The 22,800-nt window shown below is 37.8% G+C and overlaps 1 long non-coding RNA gene across 1 annotated transcript; it reads right to left on the reverse strand.

Annotated features, from left to right (window-relative positions):
• Positions 1-11,788: 11,788 nt before the first annotated feature.
• Positions 11,789-22,182, reverse strand: LOC129350111 (uncharacterized). Its single transcript, XR_008603353.1, has 3 exons — positions 20,002-22,182; positions 18,786-19,090; positions 11,789-14,128 (listed from the first exon to the last, which is right to left on the reverse strand). It is a non-coding gene; the product is annotated as an uncharacterized LOC129350111 (long non-coding RNA).
• Between the last annotated feature and the right edge of the window lie 618 nt (positions 22,183-22,800).

Consider the following 22,800-nt stretch of genomic DNA (forward strand, 5'->3'; position numbering starts at 1 on the left):
CAGTATATCCAGGTAGTCAGCTGACCTCATTCTCTGGGAACATTACGTTGCTGAACCTGACCAACCCCAGATCATAACACTGCCTCCTACCAGGTTTTAACAATGCGTTGGACGGTTCTTAACCTGATTTTAGTCGTTTCATCTCCTTAGTTGTTTCCTTTGCTTGATGCAGGTCAATGATTTCACCCTTCTGAGACAGATTAACATCCTTTCCATGACCACAGAATATGTCTTCCAACATGGTTGTTTAAGAAATGAGTAATTATCCAATGGAAGGTGCTTACCTATTTACTTAGTTAAATCCCGGTGGCAATTTTTATTTTTTTTGGACAGGCAGTGTATAATACTGTCCTCTTACAGCTTTTCATGTCTAACAAGAAAAGCACTCAGAGAGCGTAGTACTCCGCCAATGCTGCTCAGTCGTTGTATGATTTCTGATGGATGAAATCTTTAAAAAAAACTCATGGTCCACAGGGGTGGATTTGTAGTAGAATCACAATCATGTGATCATCAGCAGGCAGCTGACGTAGTGTTCATTTGTTGTCAAGGTTACAGTGAGGCCGTCGCTATCTCACAATGATACATTAATCTTTAACAAATCCGTGGATCCAGACTATAAGCTGCATCACTACTAAAATCTAATCACTTGGTCCTTGTGTCATTTCTGACCTTTCCTGAAAATTTCATCCAAATCTGTTCATCCACTTTTGAGTAACGTTGCTAACAGACGGACAGGCAAACCAACGATGTGTTCCTTGACAGAGTAATTAAAGCATGTTAACTGCCAGTCTTTTCCACCAATAATGTATTTTTAACAGAATAGAGGGTACATTATCCTCCATGCCATACTTGTATATACACCACCGTTCAAAAGTTTGGAGTCACCCAGACAATTTCATATTTTCCATCGGAACTCCCACTTTTATTCATGTGCTAACATAACTGCACAAGGGTTTTCTAATCATAAATTAACCATTAGCTAAAACAATGTAGCATTAGAACACAAGAGTGATGGTTGCTGGAAATGTTCCTCTGTACCTCTATGGAGATATTCCATTAAAAATCAGCTGTTTCCAGCTACAATAGTCATTTACTACATTAACAATGTCTAGACTGGATTTATCATTCATTTAATGTTATCTCAACTGAAAAATCTGCTTTTCTTTCAAGAACAAGGACATTTCTAAGTGACCCCAAACTTTTGAACAGTAGTGTAGATAAATTCATCATGTCATATGTGTAAATATCCATAAGTGAAGTCATGCTTATCCATGTGTAAATGCCACTATATCATAATGTACATATTATCTTTCTTTTTTTAGTTCTGTTGTACTTTTGCAATTCTTGTGCTTGTTTCTGCCTTATCTGTATCCAGCTGCTGTGACACGAATTTCCCCGGTGAAGTTTATCTTTATCTTTCCTTTATCTCTATAATCCGTCACAAGCAGTATGCCAGAAATATCATCCTACTACATCTGGTATGTAAGCCAGCTTGCTTTGCTATATGAAACTAAATTAAACAAGCTGGAGAAGCCAAGACTGTACAGACTGATGACATCTGTATCACGCTACAGGCTGCAGCGGTTGTACGAACAAGATGATGATGATGTTATGACGAAGGAGTACTTAACAACTGTATGCATACTGCTTGCAACAGCCTGTACTTTGGAAGGCAGGAAAAGAAAGTAAAAAGACAAAATATGTGGTGTGTATATGGTGTTTTATACTCACGGGACTTTTAATGGCCATCTTGGTTACTATGACTGATAGATAGATAGATAGATAGATAGATAGATAGATAGATAGATAGATAGATAGATAGATAGATAGATAGATAGATAGATAGATAGATAGATAGATTCCTGATTCATGCCCCAGCTGTGAAGACATCTCCACATCTCGACAAACTCGTTCATCCCTTTTATGTGGCAGAACATAATCATCACCACATGTAACTAATGCAGAAGACCGAGCTTTGAATTCTAGTGAGTCATTAGGCCAACATACGAGGCTGGTGAGGAGGATGGTGTGTGTTTGTGTGTGAGGGAAAGAGAAAGACATTTGTTTTAACGCGCAAAACCTAACCGTTCAGTAATTTGTAATTTAGCTGGCAGTAATGTAACTTCAATATTCATGCCAGTCGATCATATCTGAATTTAAAAGAGAGAGAGAGAAGGAGCAGAAGAGAAAACTGTAAGCTGTTTTTTCTGTATTCTAAAGTGTAGGGCAGCAGGTGGTAGAGCTGGTTGTCCACTGATGGCTAGGTTGACGGTTCGATCCCCGGCCTCTCTGCATGCTGAAGTGTCCTTGGATAACATGCAGGACCCTAACGTACGTGTCCACAGGATCCGTCAATTTCTCACATCCCATTCATTGTCTATATAAAAAGCAAGACATTGCATTGCGGGGCGTCACTCCGGATTGTGTAAAGTAGACTTGACTTCTACTTTATGCAAGTTTGCTGTGGGGAGTGGAGGTCCATCACCTCGCGAAACTTTCAATAAATGTGTGAGCTAGCCGTCATTGAATAGATCCAGCAACTGCACACAGCTTATGTCTCACCTCAAATGCTCTCAGAAATACTTTTCCCTGAACTGTTTTCGTAAGAAAAGAGAAAGTTTGCGACCTATTTGCCATGTTGGTCCAACGTTTCTACTGGACTGAAGCTGAAAGCGCTGTCATGTGACCAACCAGTGGCCCACTAGTGACCGCTCACCAAGCTGATGATATTCATGCATGTTTCCATGTGAGAAAAAAACACCCCTGTGGACACGGAACATTAGTTACTCTTGATGGCAAACTTTGCCCACCTTGCATGGAAGCTCTGTCACCATTGGTGTGTGAATGTGAAACACTGTAAAGCACTCTGAGTACCAATAAGGTAGATAGGAGCTATATGAGTGTAGCTCATTTAAACTGGAGCTTTTGAATTGAATTAAAGAATGTGTAAGATTTAGGGGGACCTATCAGCAGGAATATTCATAATGGTGTTTTCATTCATCTAAAATCGCCTTTCTTCAGTACTTTAGTTGAACACATTTTTAACTAAAATGTTGAACAGTGAAGCAATAGGCATTAGCAGGCTGTATTTTCTAAGTATGCTGTGGGTAGCTCAGGTTTGTGATTGGATACCTGGCACCTGTATGTGCTTTCAGGTAAAGTTCAGCTATGAGTACCGTCTCAGACAACAAAACAGACAATACAGTACTGCAATAATCCACAAATATCCTGAACATACTTCATATGTACCTGCCAATAAGTAATTGTTTACTTCCTGATTATTACCTTCATTCTTCCAGTCAAGCATGAAATCATCTATTTGTATAATAAAATGTTGTTCTTTTTTTCAAATTTAGTCAATTTTAAAATAATTGTCTTATGCTGTCAAAAATGAAAAATGAGATCATGTTTCCTAATTGCCAAATTGTGGGTTGTGGGTTGCAAATTTGGCACGACTAAGCAAACAAAAAATATGTTTTTCATCTCCATTCAGCGCCGCAAAATAGAGACAATATGTAAACACATTGTTCCACAATGAGAGTGATGCTAGAAGTAGAAGAAAGAAAAAGAATATAATGAAAGGGCAACCAATTTGGTACTAAAATGCATCACAGAGGAAGCTGTTATGCCATAATTTTTTATATGCAAACATAAGTTTTATTTGATTTTCTAAGCATAATTGTTGCATGTTTTTCTGTGAGACAACAATTTAATTAAACCTGCAATAACTATTTTTTTTTTTTTTTTGGTAAACATGCTTTGATCTAGAGGTGGAAACCACAACATTTTGCTGATTGGAATCCTATCATTCAGTGCATTTCAAACATTCCTGGACTTTAACTGTGCAGTTTGTTCACTTTCTTCCTGTTCTGAAGCACTTCAGTACAGAATCAGCTCATGAGAAACACTGTAAATTTAGGTCAAGTCCTGCAAACACATCTGTCTCGTGTAGTCAGGGATACAAATGTGCAAATCTCTTTTTCCATTGAATTAAAGTCCCTCTCTGCTCATTTAATAAACCCCTAAAATCCCATCTCTGTGTATCAAAACTGCATTGTCACCTTCCTAAAAAAAATGGCCTAAGTCATTTTTTGACAGAACTTATTGTTTTGCCTAAATCATCTCCTCATGATGCTGGTAAAATCACCTACATCGTCAGTTGAACAGGTCATGTGATTCTACCTCTGTAGGGTAACGCCGTAAGTCAAAGTTCAGTGTGGTTCAGTTTTTTGTGTTTCCTGAAAAACCTGAAAAAATGACTTAGGCCATTATTTTAAGAGGGTATTGACACAGCACGCTTAGAACAATGTTGACAAGTTTAAAAACTTAATTTTACTTTGAAGGAGCCTTATTCACGACAGAAACGTTGGCGTCTCATTGCTGTATCTGGGATAACATCAGCCATGTCTGCATTTAATTGAACTTCACTGTACTTGCAGGACTTGTACACATGGTTTAATATGAGCCACTATACAATGGAATGAAACTTTATTAGCATCACTGGTCACACGTGGTTTTATTGTTTTCATGAGGCAGCAAACTGTTTTCTAGGAAAAAGGCACATAAATCCACATTCAGAGTCACTTGAACAAATTTGGTAAATGAGCCATTTTATGTTTCTTCATTTATTAGTTTTCTGTCTTTGCCCTGGGTGATACATTTCATAAACTGAGAAAATGGATTGTGACACTGTCTGTGACCTCACTTTATTTCAGCTTGGAGCCCAGAGTAATCACACGTCTGCAAGAAAAAGTGGCAAAACCGCATTTCCTATCCTCCAATAACTGCCAAACCAGTCAAAAGGCTCATGTCAAGCAGTGGGTGGTGACTCTGTGCCAAAGGTCTCCACAATAATTGCTCAAATCCTATTTACACTGACAGGTAAAGCATCATTCCTGAGAGGTAACTTAGTCCTGATGCGGAGAAAATAATAGTTCCCATGTTGCGCTTAAAAATTCATCAATCATGCTCACTCCATGTTACTGTCAGCTGTGTGGATTCAACAGTTGTTTGTGTGTTTTAACATCATTTGCACATTTGTATCCCTGACTACACGAGACAGATGTGTTTGCAGGACTTGACCTAAATTTACAGTGTTTCTCATGAGCTGATTCTGTACTGAAGTGCTTCAGAACAGGAAGAAAGTGAACAAACTGCACAGTTAAAGTCCAGGAATGTTTGAAATGCACTGAATGATAGGATTCCAATCAGCAAAATGTTGTGGTTTCCACCTCTAGATCAAAGCCTGTTTACCAAAAAATAGAGTTATTGCAGGTTTAATTAAATTGTTGTCTCACAGAAAAATGTGCAAAAATTATGCTTAGAAAATCTAATAAAACTTATGTTTGCATATAAAAAATTATGGCATAACAGCTTCCTCTGTGATGCATTTTAGTACCAAATTGGTTGCCCTTTCATTATATTCTTTTTCTTTCTTCTACTTCTAGCATCACTCTCATTGTGGAACAATGTGTTTACATATTGTCTCTATGTTGCAGCGCTGAATGGAGATGAAAAACATATTTTTGTTTGCTCAATCATGCCAAATTTGCAACCCACAACCCGCAATTTGGCAATTAGGAAACATGATCTCATTTTTCATTTTTGACAACAAAAGACATTTATTTTAAAGTTGACTAAATTTGAAAAAAAGAACAACGTTTTATTATACAAATAGATGATTTCATGCTTGACTGGAAGAATGAAGTTAATAATCAGGAAGTAAACAATTACTTGTGAAGCACACTTATTGGTGGGTACAGATGAAATACATGCAAAAGTTTGGGGTCACCCAGACAATGTTTTCCATGAAAACTCACACTTTTATCCATGTGCTAACATAACTGCACAAGGGTTTTCTAATCATCAATGAGCCTTTCAACACCATTAGCTAACACAATGTAGCATTAGAACACAGGAGTGATGGTTGCTGGAAATGTTCCTCTGTACCTCTATGGAGATATTCCATTAAAAATCAGCTGTTTCCAGCTACAATAGTCATTTACCACATTAACAATGTCTACACTGGATTTATCATTCATTTAATGTTATCTTCATTGAAAAAAACCCACTTTTCTTTCAAACATAATGACATTTCTAAGCGACCCCAAACTTTTGAACGATTGTGTCTGTTCAAGATATTGGTGGAATATTGTAATACTGTATTGTCTGTTTTGCTCTGTGGGCTTAAAGTTGGTTAGAAAAAAGAACACGAACCCTTACTGGTTCCTTTACTTATATTCTACACATCTCTGTGGAAGCTGTCAATCAGGCCTTGTATGTACATGCCTGTGCAGTCATAAAAAACACGTCTAATCAGTCAGAGTAATTGAAAACACCCGTGTGGAAGTATAGGGACCTTTAGAATTTGTTCCATACTTTAATGTGCGTCCAAATTGGCAAATAAAGACTCACATACATGTACCAGGAATTTCCTGTACATTTTAACTGTTTCCTACTTTGCATTACAGCTGACCTTTGACAAAGCTTGTTTGATATGTAAACTGGATATATAACATGAGTGGAATTAGTCTTCATCAGCCGTCTGTGAACACGGGGACGAAACAATTGGCGGCTTCAGCTGAGTAGAAGCCAACATCCTCAGCGGGACGGTGAGTGAATGGCTGCAGAGAAATCAATCATTTAAAGCCACAGAGGATCCTCAGTAATCAAGTTTCCCCGTCTTAAGCCTTGTGTCTTCATTGAACAGCAACACACTTGTAGTTTTGCAGCTCTACACCACCACAGTGGATGTGAAATTCAGCAACCATTGTGTGACTGAAGTTTTGACTTTCAGCTTTAATTCAAGGAGGTAAACAAACATTTTCTTTATGCAGTTTTCCACTTCCATGAATAAATACTTTCATTGTCAGCTGTGGCCTGTTTCCCCTTTGTTTCATTACAAATGAAGGAGCCAAAAATCTGAAGTTGATTCCAAGAGTTGAAATTTCATTTGGTAGGTGTTCACGGTAACTCTCAATAAAGGGTCTAAACATTTGTTTGATGCAGGTGAAGCAGTCCATGATTACAATAATAACAAAAAAATTAGACCTATCACAGAGGTAGCAGGAACTTTACAAGACAAATCACATTGTCAAAAAGAGGGAATGAAATAGGCCTGGAGGACTTCATAAAAAAAAGTGGATGATCGCGGAATTGTTTTCTTGGTGAAGAAAACAACTTTACAACATCTAGCCAAGTCAACAACTCTCTCCAGGAGCTGTGTGTAGCATTCAGAGAGGCCTTCATAAATTTCAATACAGATGCAGCGGTTTGCAAGATGTAAACCACTAGCAACACAAAAACAGAAAGGCAAGATTACATAGTAGAAAACAAACAAAAGGAAAACTGAAACATTCTGGAGCATTATTCTTTGGACAGATGAAACCCAGATGAACTTGTAGCAGAATGACTGGAAGAGAAAACTCTGGATAAGGAAAGTAAATTCTCCTGATGTGAAGCAGACCACATCGTCTGTCAGACATGGTGAGTGAAGTGTTATGGCATGGACATGTGTGTCTGCCAATGGAACTGGGTCACTGTTGTTTATTGATGATATGATGTGTTGACAGGATTCAGCAGGATGAATTCTGAGGAGTTAAGAGCCGTCATTTCTGCTCAGATTCAGACAAATAGTGTACAACTGACACAGTACATATGAATAATGGCCCAAAACACACCGCAGAGGCACCCAAGAACTTCTGAAGACAAAGAAGTGGAATTCCACTGAAAGGTGAGGTGCTCATCTGACCTCAGCTCAGCTGAAGACAGAACTGAGGGCAGAAAAACCCACAATCAAGCAGCTACTGAAGGAGTCAGCAGGAAAGGCCTGGCAGAGAAACTCTAGGGAGGAAACTTACTTTTTCCTTCTAGTTTTTCTTGTTTCGTGTCTGGATTTTGTCATTTTGTGTCTTGTTTTTTCGGTTTGTGTCTTGGTTTTGTCATTTTGTATCTCTTTTTTGACGTTTTCGGTCCCGTTTTTGGCGTTTCGTGTCCCGTTTTTCTCATTTTGCGTCTCGTTTCAGTCATTCTGTGTTTAGTTTTTCTTGTTTCGTGTCTCGTTTTTGTCATTTTGTGTCTTGTTTTTGTCATTTTGTGTCTTGTTTTTGTCGCTCTGTGTCTACTTTTTCTCGTTTCGTGTCTCGTTTTTGTCATTTTGTGTCTTGTTTTTGTCATTTTCTGTCCCGTTTCAGGCTTGGCAGAGAATCTCTAGGGAGGAAACTTAGGATTTGATGATGTCTGTGTGTTCCAGATTGACTGAAAGCAACGAGTTTGTATCCGAGTCTTAAAAGTAATTCTTATATTTATAATTATGTACATGGTTTATTTGAAATTTGATGGATGGGACATAAAATGTACTCCAATTCTGGAATGACCCACTAACCACCACCATTCTGACTACTATATTGTTGTGACTGTTTTCCTTACTAGATTTCAGTAAGTTAAGGTTGTATCTCCCTTCTTTACTGCACTATATGTCTGACGTAACAAATAAGGGGTTGGTCTGGGATCTGAACCTCTCTAAACCTAACCAACCCTTAACCATAGTGCTGTCACATCATAATAGTTGTTTTCCAAAAGAACAGACTAATTCTGTTGGCGTGTTAATAGAGTCAGAAGAGTCCTCTATGTGTGTGTCGTTTGTTGACCTTGAGTTAAGGTTTTTTAGTAAAACTACCTCTTGCGTGGCCAAAAATGAACTTTCATGCTCGACTGACCCCACTGATGTACAAAATGAGATGACTCATTGTTTCTAAATATGGAAACCCTTGTATTCTGCTCACCAAGCACATGTCATGACAATGCTGCAATCACTTCCTTCTTCAGTGCTCCTGTTGTAAGGTCTTTCCCTACCACAGCCCCGCACACTCCTAGTTCATATGAATTAAGCAAAAAAAGAGTTTTCATTCCAGTATTGGAGGACATTTGATGTTCCACCAATCGAATTTCAAATAATTCATGTACAAAATACTATAACATGCAGTTGTTGTGTAAATGTTCTTGTCCTGAGACCAAATCTAAAAAATAAAAAAAAAACTAGGAGAAAAGAATGTTTTTGTTTTTAAAATACCAAGTAAGTCTGGAGTTCCTCCTAAAATGCCATTTTTCTCTTGTCCCACCCCTCTGATGACCAAATGGAATCTCAAATAAAACAGTTAAAATTAAATTTAAATCTCCTTTTATTGATATTGTTTTTTTCATTGATGTTTCTTGTAATTGTGATTCGACAGAATTTTTAAAATAATAATTATAATGCATGGAACGTGTCCCACAACAACCCTGTTGATGACGTTTTTCTCATTTTGTGTCTTGTTTTTTCATTTTGTATCTCATTTTTATCATTTCGTGTCTTGTTTTTGTCGTTTTGTCTCATTTTTGTCATTTTGTGTCTCATTTTTGTTGTTTTGTGACTCGTTTTTGCCGTTTTGTGTCTCCTTTTTGTCATTTTGTGTCTCATATTTCTTGTTTTGTGTCTCTTTCTTGTTTTGCATCACATTTTTGTCGTTTTGTGTTCCGTTTCTTGGCTATGTAGCATGTTTTTGGTTTACCCTGTGGACAGATTTCAGAGATTCTTCCAATATTTTGATAATTTGGTTAATCTGTATAGAGTTGTGCTAGTTCTGACACCTCCAGGTTGGGCAGTTGGGCCAGAAGGTCATATGTTGATGTTTTCGGTTAGAATCTCAATTCATGATCTGAATCACAATTCTACCTACTGATTTAGTTGAACTCATGCAGTCACATCCTGAGCTTTGCAAATGATGTTAATTTGGCCTATAATCTGCTTTTCACAAGAGTTATACAGGTCATGTCATCCAGGATGCCATGTGTAGGTATTTTGTTTGGAAGGTCATGTCAGCTGTGACCTAACCTACCATTTTGTGTCTTGTTTTTTCATTTTCTGTCTCGTTTTTGTCATTTTGTGTCTTGTTTTTTGTCCTTTTGTGTCTTGTTTTTTCATTTTGTGTCACGTTTTTGTCACTTTGTTTTGTTTCTGTCGTTTTGTATCTTGTTTGTCATTTTCTGTCCCGTTTCTGTCGTCAACATCATCAAACAGTTTTCCTAAAGAATGTGTAGAGCAAAGCTATGTCCTCTCTTCTATTTTTCATATTTCCATAACATTGTCAGTCTTGATTGAATGTCTCACTCTACCTCATATTATCAGGATCAGACTAATTCTTTGGACTGTTTTCCATCAGTCAGTTTGTCCTCTTGGTCAGCAGTAACAGCAGCTAAATATGTAGCTTCTACTGCTGAGAAAAAGATCACATTAGCATGGATTAGCAACCCTGTTACTGTGATTAGAGTAGGGTTAGCAAACAACACAGAAAACATGGAATAAAAATGCTACCATTGATGTGGAAGCTGAGCCAATCAAGCCTTTGATGGCTTATTACCTATTATTGGTTTATTGAATATTTGGCAGAAAACTGTAAAAGAGAAGGTTTATTTTTCAAACATTTTGAAGCCCAGTCCTGGAATGAGGCTCTTGCTGTGGCTCAGGCAGGCACCAAGATCATTCCATGTCTCATGTTCTCATCTGATCATTCATGTTCATGATCTGACTCATTTATCTGGCTTCATTCATCTCCGTCTCGTTCATCCTGCTTCCTCCTCGGCGTTCCTGCACCACCAGCCTCCTCCAGCATTTAAACATTAGGTGTGGTTTCAGGAAACGTTCCTGTGTTTGCTCACTTTCATTAAAGCGGACCTCAACAGATTTTACACACCAAAGTGCTTTGTACGGGTCTCGGGGGCGTGCTGCTACACATGTGAAACAAATGCGTACAAAGCGGTTCCTGTGGGACAGCTTGAAAATGAAGAAAGTCTGGAGGTGGGGAGTTCGCCAGATTCTGCAGCCTGCTCCTTATTTCTGCTCCGGACTACAACATGCATAGCTGCTACTTGCAAAACACGGCTGAGTCTTTCACTGGACTGTCAACAGTTGAGTTCCATTATGTGTGTTTGAGGGGAAGAAAAAAAAACATTCAAATGACCCGCGGATTGGGTGCTGTCCAACTGCAGCTCTGTCGGGGAGAACGTGATGCCGGGCAACCAGTTCCCATGCAGTGATTGATGCACGCTGTCCTTCCCTCTCATCATCAGACCACCGAGCAGGCGATGGCAGCACACACTCTCACCTACTGGGGAGGTTTATTAGGCTGTCAGACTAACTCCCAGTCCTCTGCAGCTGCTTTCTAACCGCACACATCATGTCCATCCACCACAGCTGCATTCAAACAGATCTGTTTCTTTAACCCTCTGAGGCCCACAGTCGAGCTGTACCTATTTCTGACTGAATGCAGACAAACGCTACACATCTCAGCACCCCACACGTGTCTCGGTTTTGTCATTTCGTGTCTCGTTTTTGTCTCGTTTTTGTCGTTTCGTCTTGTTTTTGTCATTTCTCTCTCATTTCTGTCGTTTTGTGTCTCGTTTTTGTCGTTTTGTGTCTTGTTTTTGTCTTTTCTGTCTCGTTTTGTCATTTTGTGTCTCATTTTCATCATTTTGTGTCTCATTTTCGTCATTTTTGTGTCTCGTTTTTGTCATTTTGTGTCTCGTTTTTGTTGTCACTACATATCCCAGCGCCCCACACTCTGAACTGCAAAATTGCAACGTTTTTGGTGGGAAAATATTAATACTTTAAGACAGGGGTGTCAAACTTATTCTAGTATAGGGGCCACATGTGACTGAATTTGATCTCAAGTGACCAGTAAAATCAGAGCATAATAACCTATAAATAACCACAACTCCAAATATTTACTTTGTTTTAGTGCAAAAAAGTACATTCTGAAAATGTTCACATTTAATATACTATCATTTTGCATAACATTATGAACAACCTGAAATTTCTTAACAAAGTTAAGTGCAGTTTCAGTAACAATATGCCTCAGTTTATCATTTACACATTACAACTTGAAGATCACAAGTGCCTCTGAAGGCGCAAAACATTCAGTCACAGGTATCTGGAACTGAACGATATAGTATTTTACTTTATGATCAAAACAGCTTGTAAAAATTATTTTAAATTCACATTCATTTCCACATCTGCGTAGTAATCCTGGCACCACACCAAACAAACTAAAATAGGAATTATTAAGGAAGAAGATTCAGTTCATAGGCGTTTCTAGCTCATTTTGGGGGGGGTGCTCAAACACCCCTAAATTGAATTGAGTGTTTTTCACGGCCTCCTTTACATTATTTCATCATAGGGCACATTTTTACAACATGTTGAAAAATCACTTTTTTTTTTGACATAGTATACTATGGCCTTTTTTTTGCGCCAAAATTCTTGTTGATTTTTTTTCAAAGAAAACCTTTCTGGAGTGTTTTTCACAGCCTCCTTTACATTATTTCATCATATGGCATGTTTTTACAACATGTTGAAAAATCGCATTTTTTTTCCGACATAGTATACTATGTTTTTTTTTTTTGCGGCAAAATTCATGAGGATTTTTTTTCAAAGAAAACCTTTCTGGAGTGTTTTTCACAGCCTCCTTTACATTATTTCATCATATGGCACGTTTTTACAACATGTTGAAAAATTGCATTTTTTTTTGACATAGTATACTATGGCGTTTTTTTTGCCCCAGAATTCATTTTGATTTTTTTTCAAAGTAAACCTTTCTGGAGTGTTTTTCATGGCCTCCTTTACATTATTTCATCATATGGCATGTTTTGACAACATGTTGAAAAATTACATTTTTAGACATATTATACTATGGCGTTTTTTTTCCGCCAAAATTCATGATGATTTTTTTTCAAAGAAAACCTAAATGACAGAAATCCACAACTGTAATTTTATTTCAGGACTCGGTTATTAAATTTCAAAACAATCCATGTGACTCTAAAAACTCAACACCTTTACAAACTCTAAGATTAAACTCTCCACAAGGATCCAAAATAAGTTGGACTTCTACATGAGAGCTTTAATTATTTTTCATCTACTTCCTGAAAAGTCTGGTCAATAAAAAAGACAAAAACTAATATTTTCATCTGAACTAAAGACAGACTTTGTGATTTTTCTGCTCACATGTTGTGTTGTTGTAAACTTCCTCTTTCAAATAAATATCCTCCTAACCCCCTGGAAACCAGCGTTTGTCCTGTTTTTGTGTTACTCCTTGGTGACCCTAGACAGCCGGGTCCTAATGTTTTTTGAGCAACACACCATACTATGACGTTTTTACAATGAGGGTTCTACTATGGAACCAGTTTGACATGTTCAGGTGTTCTTTGTGTGAAAACTCAGAGATTTCAGGTATCAGAAGGTGGTTTTCAACTTTCTTTGTTAACTTTCTGCTTCAACTTTAAACTAAATTTCCTTCACTAAGCCAGCCCTCTGGACTTCCAGTAAGCTGTGTTCCTATTGGCTGTCCAGGTGGCTGCTTGGTGTTATCAGGAACACCTGAGCAGCTCAGTGTCTTCCTGCTTTGTTTAGCTGCAGACAAACATTTCCTCTGCTTCTGTTCACCAGTGAACCGGGTTTGGCTCCATTGCTTGAGTTTGTTCTTTAGGCATCAGCTTGCAGCTTCCAGCAGTAAAATCATCTTTAATGTGTTTCTTGGTGTGTTTTAGGGCTTTGTACTGGATAGTTGTCTTGGTAAATGTGGTTCTTTAGCCACAGTTATCACATGGTGCTAATGTGTACAGTGATTAGTGGATTTGCTGCAGCTGAGTTGTCTTTATCTTGGCTGTAGTGAGTATTTAGAGGTTTTTGGTCAGACACATTCTGTGTTCTTGTGAACCAGCGTTGGTTGTCCAGAAGGTAAGAGTTCCTGTCCTGATTCTCTGTTCTCAGAGGTTCTCTGGTAGGCTGCAGGAGACTTTAGTGTTTGGGTTGTGCTAGTTTGGTTTTTGTATGGTTTCATTTGGACGACTATCTTGAGGCCCCTCCATGTGGTTTAGTGAGGTTTTCTGGAACAGTTCTACAAAGCAACCTGCAGCAGAAGAGACTTTGAGAGTTTTTAGGAAGTTCTGGAGACCAGACTTTAGAGCAGCAGAAACATTTGTCAGCAGTTTGAGAAGGTGAGCTTCAGAGTAGAAATGAGACAGAAACCTTCTTGACCCGTGTGGTGAGGTCCTGTACCAAGAGTTTGAGCAGGTTGTGAAGAGTCTGTAGTTCTTTGGTCTGAAAGCACAAGAAGAGTCGATTCATTAAAGGAGAAAACAGGAGATATTGTTGCTTCTTCTGTCACTCTGTAGTTTCCTTAGACTGAAAATCAAGTTTCTATTTTAAATGATTTCCCATGTGAGCCCAAGAAGACTTCAATAAACTCCCTCCATCCCCTGGACACAACATATTTTATTACCATGTTAAATCTTTTTTTTTTTTTCCAATGTTTTTGAGTTTTAATCATAGTTTTAGCATAGTTTTTTCTCTTTGCTTGTTTAGTTTTGTCATCTGTGTGAAAGCTGCTGAACAAATAAAGTTGAACCGAAAAACTGAATAATTGACCAACTCATGATTGTGACAACAGAAGTATTTTCATTGTGATTTAAGGGTTTATTTCATTTTTAAGGTTGGGATTAAAATCTTGACAGATAAAGAGAATTAAAGAAATAAACTACATTTAAAAAAGCAATTAAATCAAAGGAAAAAATGTAATACAATAAAACTTTTTTCAAAAAAATTAAAGTATTTTTTAAATGTGTAATTATCTAAAATATTTTCTCTGTAATATTTAATAATGTCATTTTAAAAATTTTGTTTAATTTCATACTTACATGTTTTATATCGTATTTAATTATCTAATTCAATATTTTGTCAGTTTAATATAATTTAATTGTATATAATGTTTAATTTTATTAAACTGACAAAATATTGAATTAGATAATTAAATACGATACAAAACATGTATGAAATTAAACAAAATTTTAAAAATAACATTATTAAATATTACAGAGAAAATATTTTAGATAATTACACATTTAAAAAATACCTTTTAAACATGAATCATATTAAACTTTTAAAAAAATACAAAACACTAAATTAGATTATTGAACCTTTAAAGAGACAAAACATTTAATTAAAAAATTCAATGTTTAATTAGAAAATTAAATCTTAAAGACAATAAAACTTCAAATAGGAATTAAACAGAAAATACAACGAATCATTTAAAAAGAAAATTAAACATTAAAAGGTGGCAAAACATTTAAAAAGAAAAACCTTAAACATTTAATTGAAAAATTAAACATTGGGAAAGAAAAGGAAATTTTTCAAACAAGCCGATAAAACATTTGAAAAAACAACAATTAAACATTAAAAAGACAAAACATTTCTAAATCAAATCAGACATTAGAAAAGAATAAAAGGTGAGAAAAGAGCAAAACTAAACATTTAAGAAGAATCAAACTAAAGACAAAACATTTGAAAAGACACCAGTTAAACTTTAGAAGATCAAATTAAACAGAAGAGACAATAAAACGATCAAAAAGAGCAAAAACATAAAGATCTTAAAGCGTTTTCTAGTCTGAAATGAAAACATCGAGTTGTTTCTTCAAACATTTCCTCTTTCTATGTTCTTGGTTTGATTGTGGATAGATTTACTAAGAACTCATTTCAGAAAACTGCTTTCCAGATAAAGTCTACTAGTAGTTGAAGGCATGGATCAAACTAATGTTACCTTCTGATCTCCACAAACTTTACTGTTCATTGAAGAGAATCAAAGTTTGTTGAGGATTTCTAAAAACCCACAGGTGAAGGTCTGAGAAGAACTCAGATGGATGATCTAAATGTGAAATCAAGACTCATGGTCACAAGTTTTAAGGCTTCTGTTAACCAGAAAGTTCAAACTAACAGAGATGTACTGAGAAACTTTTAACATTTCAGTCCTCAGACTGTCTAAAGGTTCAAAATAACAGAGAAGTACTGAGAAACTTTTAAAACTTCAGTCCTCAGAGTGTCTGAAGGTTCAAACTAACAGAGAACTACTCAGGAACTTAGAAGATATCAGTCCTTGGACTGTCTGAAGGTTCAAACTAACAGAGAACTACTCAGGAACTTAGAAGATATCAGTCCTCAGACTGTCTGAAGGTTCAAACTAACAAAGAACTACTGTGGGACTTAGAGAATTTCAGCCCTCAGACTGTGTGAAAGCTCAGGTCCTGAGGACTCGGGAGGTGTGGAGGCTTGGAAGGTCTTGGAACTGAGGGTTCAACCCTCCAGCACAAAGGCTGAAGTCCAACCTCCTGAGAAAAACGGTCGAGTCGAGACTCGAGTTAAAAAAAAAACTCGAACACGACAAAAAGTAGATGATAAATGCGCAAAAAAAAGAAGAATTAGTATCTGAGCAAGTAGCTCAGGGGGTTAAGAGGATAGACTCCCAAACGGAGGGTCGCAGGTTCAAGACCCACCACCGGCAGTTTTCTTTCTTTGTCTTTGTCAGAATTTTGAGAAAATTTAAGAAGTGTCTGGTCTTGAACCAGCGACCTGCAGCTCCATAGGCAAATCCTTAACTCACTGAGCTACAGATCAGATGAAAAGAAATGATTTCGTCGTCCCTTTGGCATCGTAGTTTCTCAAGTGATCACTGGGTGGAGCCAAGGCGGAGTCTGGGTGGAGTCAGGGCGGAGAGTAGGCGGGGAGGTGGGTGGCGGCCTCCCCCCTCTACTCCCCCGCCTCCCCACACCACCCACCACACCTTCCCCCGCCCGACGAGTTTTTCGAAAATCTGTGTCTCGACAGGTTTTCCTGAGTTTCTGGAGTTTCCACGAGGTCGGAGGCAGAACAAGTTGTCATGAAGAGGTGTTGAAGTCAGCCAGGATGGACTGACATTTTACAGCGACTAGAAGGAAGACGACTAGAAGAGCAGGTCTTTAACCACCATCCATAAAATCCATGGAGTCGCTCCAGAGAAATGAAGGGACGTCAACTTTTATCAACCTCCATCCACATGTTCAACTTGATATCTTTGAGATTTTTAGCACCACAAACCTTTAGTATCACACTTTATTATCATTTATTAGGACTTTAATGGAATCCTCCAGCAGATTTAGTTTTTGTTGACAAACTTTATTCTTGTCGTCGTGGGACTGCAGTATTTAAAACTCTTCCTTCTATTTGACCTCATGTTTATTAGTTTTAGTGGAGAAAGTTATTTTAGTTGTTGATTAGTCTCTTAAAAAACAAATAATAAATTGGATTAGTCAAGAGGTTTAAATTTCTTTGTCATATTTTAAATATGACAAAAAAGTATAAAAATAAAGCGTCTTGAGACAATTTGACCTGTAATTGGTGTTATATAAATAAAATTGAATTAAAATTGTATGTATCTTGTAATGGAGTAATTCAACCATATATGTTGGAAAACACATTTTCTTTGTCCATTAATCTGTTGATTGTTTTCTCCACTAATTCATTTCTTGTTTTGGTTTATAAAATGTCAAACCCAAATATATTCAGTTTACTGTCATAAAAACCAAAAAGATTTACATTCATGATGCAGGAATCAGGCAGTTTTTCACTTTTTATCTTAGTTTAGTCAGAAAGATAGTTGATAATGTGTGAATTGTTGCAGCTTGTGAGCCGTAAAAGGTTTTAATCTTTGGGGACGAGTGTCAGAAAACATTTAGAAACAAACATCAACAAAACACTCAACAAAGATTTGAACATCATTAAAGGGAAATCCAACTTTTGCATGACAATGTCTAATTAAAGGACATTTATTTCCAACGTAAATGTGTGATATTCATCCTCTGGAGCTTTCTCTTCACATCATCTTCCACCTGGACTGGTTTGGTCGGGAGCATGTGCAACAAACATTTGAAAAACTGCACTTTAACATCAATGAATGACACTGAAGTTTAATCTCTACATAAATGAGACTGAGTCTGGATGTGCTGCTCTGTCATTAACTCCTAAGTTTAGGGAAAGTTCAAACAAAAGAGGACAGTTCAGATCAGACTTGAGAATGAGCTTAGTTTGAACAAACATCTCAGACTTTCTGAGCTTCAGCACCTCTAGCAAGATATTTTAACAACAAGCAACTCAAGAGATCCACAAGTTGGAGAGAGTTAGCTTTAGCTGAGCCAAAGAACATGTGGGACGCTAACCTAGCAAACATTTCAGACTTTTCTCTGTGAATTCTGAGAAATAATTTCCTATTTAATGACAGAGCTACACATCTTAACTCAGTCTCATTAAAACAGACTCTAATTCAGTGTCATCCATCCATATTAAAGTGTAGTTACCCAAAATGTTTGTTGCATGAACTCCAACAAAACCTGTCCAGGTAGAAGGTCACTTTGACAAACAGGAAGTGGAAGATTCCAAGCAGATTTATAGAAGGGGGAACCGGACTGTACTAAGTGTGGTCCAGTATAGAGGGGTGTTTTGTGGGTTTTTAAGGCTGATAATGATTATTAGTGAGACATTTGGAGTAGATATTCATTTGCAGTAAATGAAAGTATTTAAAATCTTGGAGTTAAACTTAGAAAAACACAAACTCTAACAGAAAACTTTGTTGATACGTTTTTGTTTTGTTTACAGATGTTAAGTTAAAGGAGTTTTATTCGTGACGTATAACCAATCAAATCACTCCAGAAGACAGAGCGACCACAGGTAGATGAAGGTTCAGAGCCAAAGTAGCGCCATTTTTAAACTGATTTATTACCTTAAATCGGTTAAAAATAAAATACTGATAATCAGTAAATCAGTCAGCCCACAATTACTACAATTCTACAATGTATGTCTCTTCCTTTGACTTGTTATTTGTACAATATACGATGTATATGATGGTGTTTTTTCATACCAAAGGCTGTACTATGATGTTTTCTAAGAGACATACCATGCTACTCTACTTGTTCTGGCTCTGGGCTGCTGCACTCCTCCTCTGTTGTTTTCTGGATTGTACTCAGCTGCATGCCTTCGTCCACCCGGCCTCCGTTGACTCGTCCCGCCTGCCGTCTCTGGAGCTGAAGCTGGATTGGAACAGACCAAAGTACAGTCCAATCACGATGCCAGCTGCCTCTCAAAAGGCTCCTTCATCTGGCAGGTGGTGGCACTTCTTCTGAGGGGAAGCTGAGCTGGTCCAGCAGAACTTTGGAGATGTGTTCCAGTGGTTGGTGGATGTGTGGGGAGATAGAGAGGGACCTTTGAATTGATCAGAAAGGAAAACAGAGAACCCATTGGTAGTTTTAGTTTAGGGTGCTCCTGCAGTGTGTTTTTGGGTTTTAAGAGGTGAACAGGAAGAGTTTTTTTTCCGATTGATTATCTTTTACTTTGTTCCTGGTTGGAATGCCCATCAGTGTCAACATGAAGTTCACTTTTATCTCTGTTTATTTTTATTTTACTAACACCCATTTGTTTTTAAACTCCTCACATGTTGTGTTGTTGTAAACTTACTCTTTCAAATAAATAGATGTCTAACCCTCTGGAAACCAGCGTTTGGACTGTTTTTGTGTTGCTCCTCACCTACTTCAGACAGCCGGGACAAAACAATGTTTTGTGGACTAAAGGCTTTCCTATGACGTTTTTAGAGTGACATGCTAAACTATGATGTTATTAGAGCGACATGCTATACTATGACGTTTTTTGTTTTAGTTTTTGTTGTTTTTTAGGAACATATAAGAATTTGAACAGTTTTAAAAATGACTACTTTTACTTGTGCAATGAAATATTATTCTATGTCATTTTTTAGATGACATATACTCTGTTTTCTTGAATAACACACTATTTTGACAATATACTGCACTATGACATTTTTTGAACCACATATCATACATGACAATTTTAGGCAACATCCTATCATTTTGTGCTTTTTGAACCACATAATAATCTATGGGGTTTTTCTTGCCAACATGCTGTATTATGAACTACAGGCCATACTATGTTATTCTTGAGTAAAGCATACTATACTGTGACATTTTCTGAACTACATCCTATACTATGGCGTTATACACAGAGTCCTTTGGTTACATGTTGATTTATAATCTAGATTTTTTTCTGTTTTGTTTTTTGACAGGATTACCACAGACCTGGCCGTGAACACCGTTGACACCCACCTGAGGGAGACGCTGCCTAAGATCTCAAGGCTGCTTTGTCGTGGTCTTTCTGGTCCTGCTCCAGAACGTCTTCATCAACTATGTCGTCTTTTGAAGAGACCCTCAGATGCTGCAATCTCTGACCTTCAGGAGGAACTGCTACTTTCACTCTGTAACGAGACGGTGGTTATTTTAAAGACCCAGCTCCTGGCGGCTTTGAGTGAAAATTTAACACCCATCAAAACGGAACTACAGACAGTTAAATCTGAGCTGTCGGTCAGTATTTCAAACATCAAGTCCGACCCGGCTGTCCTAAAGCACACTGTGGGTGAAACGGAAACTTCACTCTCCACATCACCGACGACATCGTCACACTCCAAAGCAGAGCACCTGTCTGCTGAACTTTTAAAAGTGGACAATGAAAAGTGGAAACCTACATGGAGTAAGAAAAGTAGACAGACAAGTAAATAAGTCTGTACACAACATATTTAAAAAGAAATCATGCTAATAAATTAAGTCCAAAGAACTGAATTCGCCAATATACTGGAAACCAAAGTTATTTAATTTGATAAGTATAACCTTGTTTAGTAGCATTTCAATTATTTGAGAGCAGTCCTAAAGAACTGCCTGTAATCCCAATCATAAAATGGGTTTGGAGGAAGAACATAGATGGTAATCTGGATATACATGAGTTAGGCTTTATAACTACTATTGGTAGTATTGGTGGTAGTAATAGCAATGTGACAACTACTAGTAGTAGTGGTAGTACTCACTACTGCTGCTGATACTGGCACTGCTACTACAACTTGTAATACTATTACAAATGCTGATACTACTTCTACGACTCTAACAGCTGTTTATACTACTACTGCTGCTTGTACTTTTAGTATTACTACTACTGCTTGTACAACTATACTACAGCTACTATTAATCGTCTGGTATTTGCTTGTCAAGCTGCTAGCTCGCCTTAGCGTTTTGGTAGTGGCTAACTAGTTAGCTCTCATAGACTGGAAGCTCTCAACAAGATTTTATGATGAAAAAAGAGCCAAAAACTATTCTTACCTATGAAAAGTCATTTCAAGTTTCCTTGTCTCAATCGTACGACGCAGTGTGTAATTGTATGCAGCACAGTTAGCCGGCATACTTGTTGTTTCCGTTTTCACGCCGTTTACATCAACAGAATGCACTGAAACTTTGCCCCCACTAGCTTAGCCTCGCTGTCGCACGCAGCTCAAAGGGGCGTGTCCTATCTACTCATTCATATCTATGCCACTCGTCTGGTCCGATGCAGTCTCGATGATGACGTTTCACGAGTACGTCAGAACGTAAGTCCGGACAGTTACGTACTGAGAAACGGTCATAGTCTTCTTACCGCAAAGGTCCAAAGCTGCTCGTCTTCTCCTCCTGCATCAGGAAACGTCTTCAAAGCTTCTTCCAATCCAAACATACAATCAAAAGATCAAACTGACGTCATTGATGCATTCAGTTGCAGTCGGACAACGAAGTTGCGTTCAGGAGCGTCGGAAATCGGAGTTTCAGTAATGTAAATTTCCAACGAAAATTTTGGGGGGGGACACGGGGTGGCCAATCAGATCACAGGGGGGGCAGTGCCCCCACTAGCCCCCACGGAAGATCCGCCACTGATGTCAGAGTCTCCAAAAAGTCTAGATTTGTGGCTAGTCCCTTTTGACAAAAAAAAAAGTCCCCAGGAGGCTTTGGAAAGTCCCCAGATTTAGCGAGAAAGTCGCCAAGTTGGCAGCACTGCTCAGCACCCCTAAACCTCTGATCCTAGAATCTCCCCTGGTTCAGTTATCCCCCTATCTTGTAAGTATGTAAAATTTATACAGAAAAAATACATAAAAGTAGTGGCAGTACAGTGAACAAATTTAAGATAGCAGTTACTGTCATTGAAAAATTACAGTTAATGTCTTCTCTGTCATTTTCACACTTTGCAAAGTCATCCTGTGGGCCAGACTGGACACTTTGGCGGGCCGGTTTTGGCCCGCGGGCCGCATGTTTGACACCCCTGTTGTAAGACATACCACGTTCTAACAACATGGCTGTCCTGCACTGACCCCCTAAGCTCTCTCCTTTGGAACAATTTTAGGAATTTTCAAGTAAGTCTCGGGGGGGCTGGAGTCTATCCCAGCTGACTTAGGGTGAAGTCAGAGTTCACCTGGACAGGTCACCAGTCTATCACAGGACTACATATAGAGACAAACAATCACCCACATTCACACCTATGGACAATTTAGAATCACCAGTTAACCTCAGCATGTTTCTGGACTGTGGGAGGAAGCTGGAGAACCTGGAGAAAACCCACACATACACAGGGAGAACATGGAGACTCCATGCAGAAAGATCCTGGATGTGAACCGGGGATCTTCTCGCTGCAAAGCAACAGTGCTAATCACCAAGCCAGTGTGCAGCCCTGCATAAGAATAAATTAGTAAAACGAGACACAGAAGACAAAAATGTCATCAACAGGGTTGTTGTGGGACACACGTTCCATGCATAATAATTATTTAAAATGCTATGTTGGTAGAAAAAAAATGTTCCCACAATTACAAGAGACATCAATGGAAAAAATAATACCATAAAAAAGGAGATTTAAATTTCATTTTAACTGTTTTATTTGAGTTTCAGTTTGGTCATCAGGGGGTGGGACAAGAGAAAAATGGCATTATAGGGGGAACTCCAGACTTATTTGGTATTTTAAAAAATATTTTCAAACATTCTTTTCTCCTAGTTTTTTTTAGATTTGGTCTCAAGACAAGTCCATTTACACAACAACTGCATGTTTTAGTATTTTGTACATTT

The sequence above is a fragment of the Amphiprion ocellaris genome, chromosome 12 (genome assembly GCF_022539595.1).
Source record: "Amphiprion ocellaris isolate individual 3 ecotype Okinawa chromosome 12, ASM2253959v1, whole genome shotgun sequence".
NCBI lineage: Eukaryota > Metazoa > Chordata > Actinopteri > Pomacentridae > Amphiprion > Amphiprion ocellaris.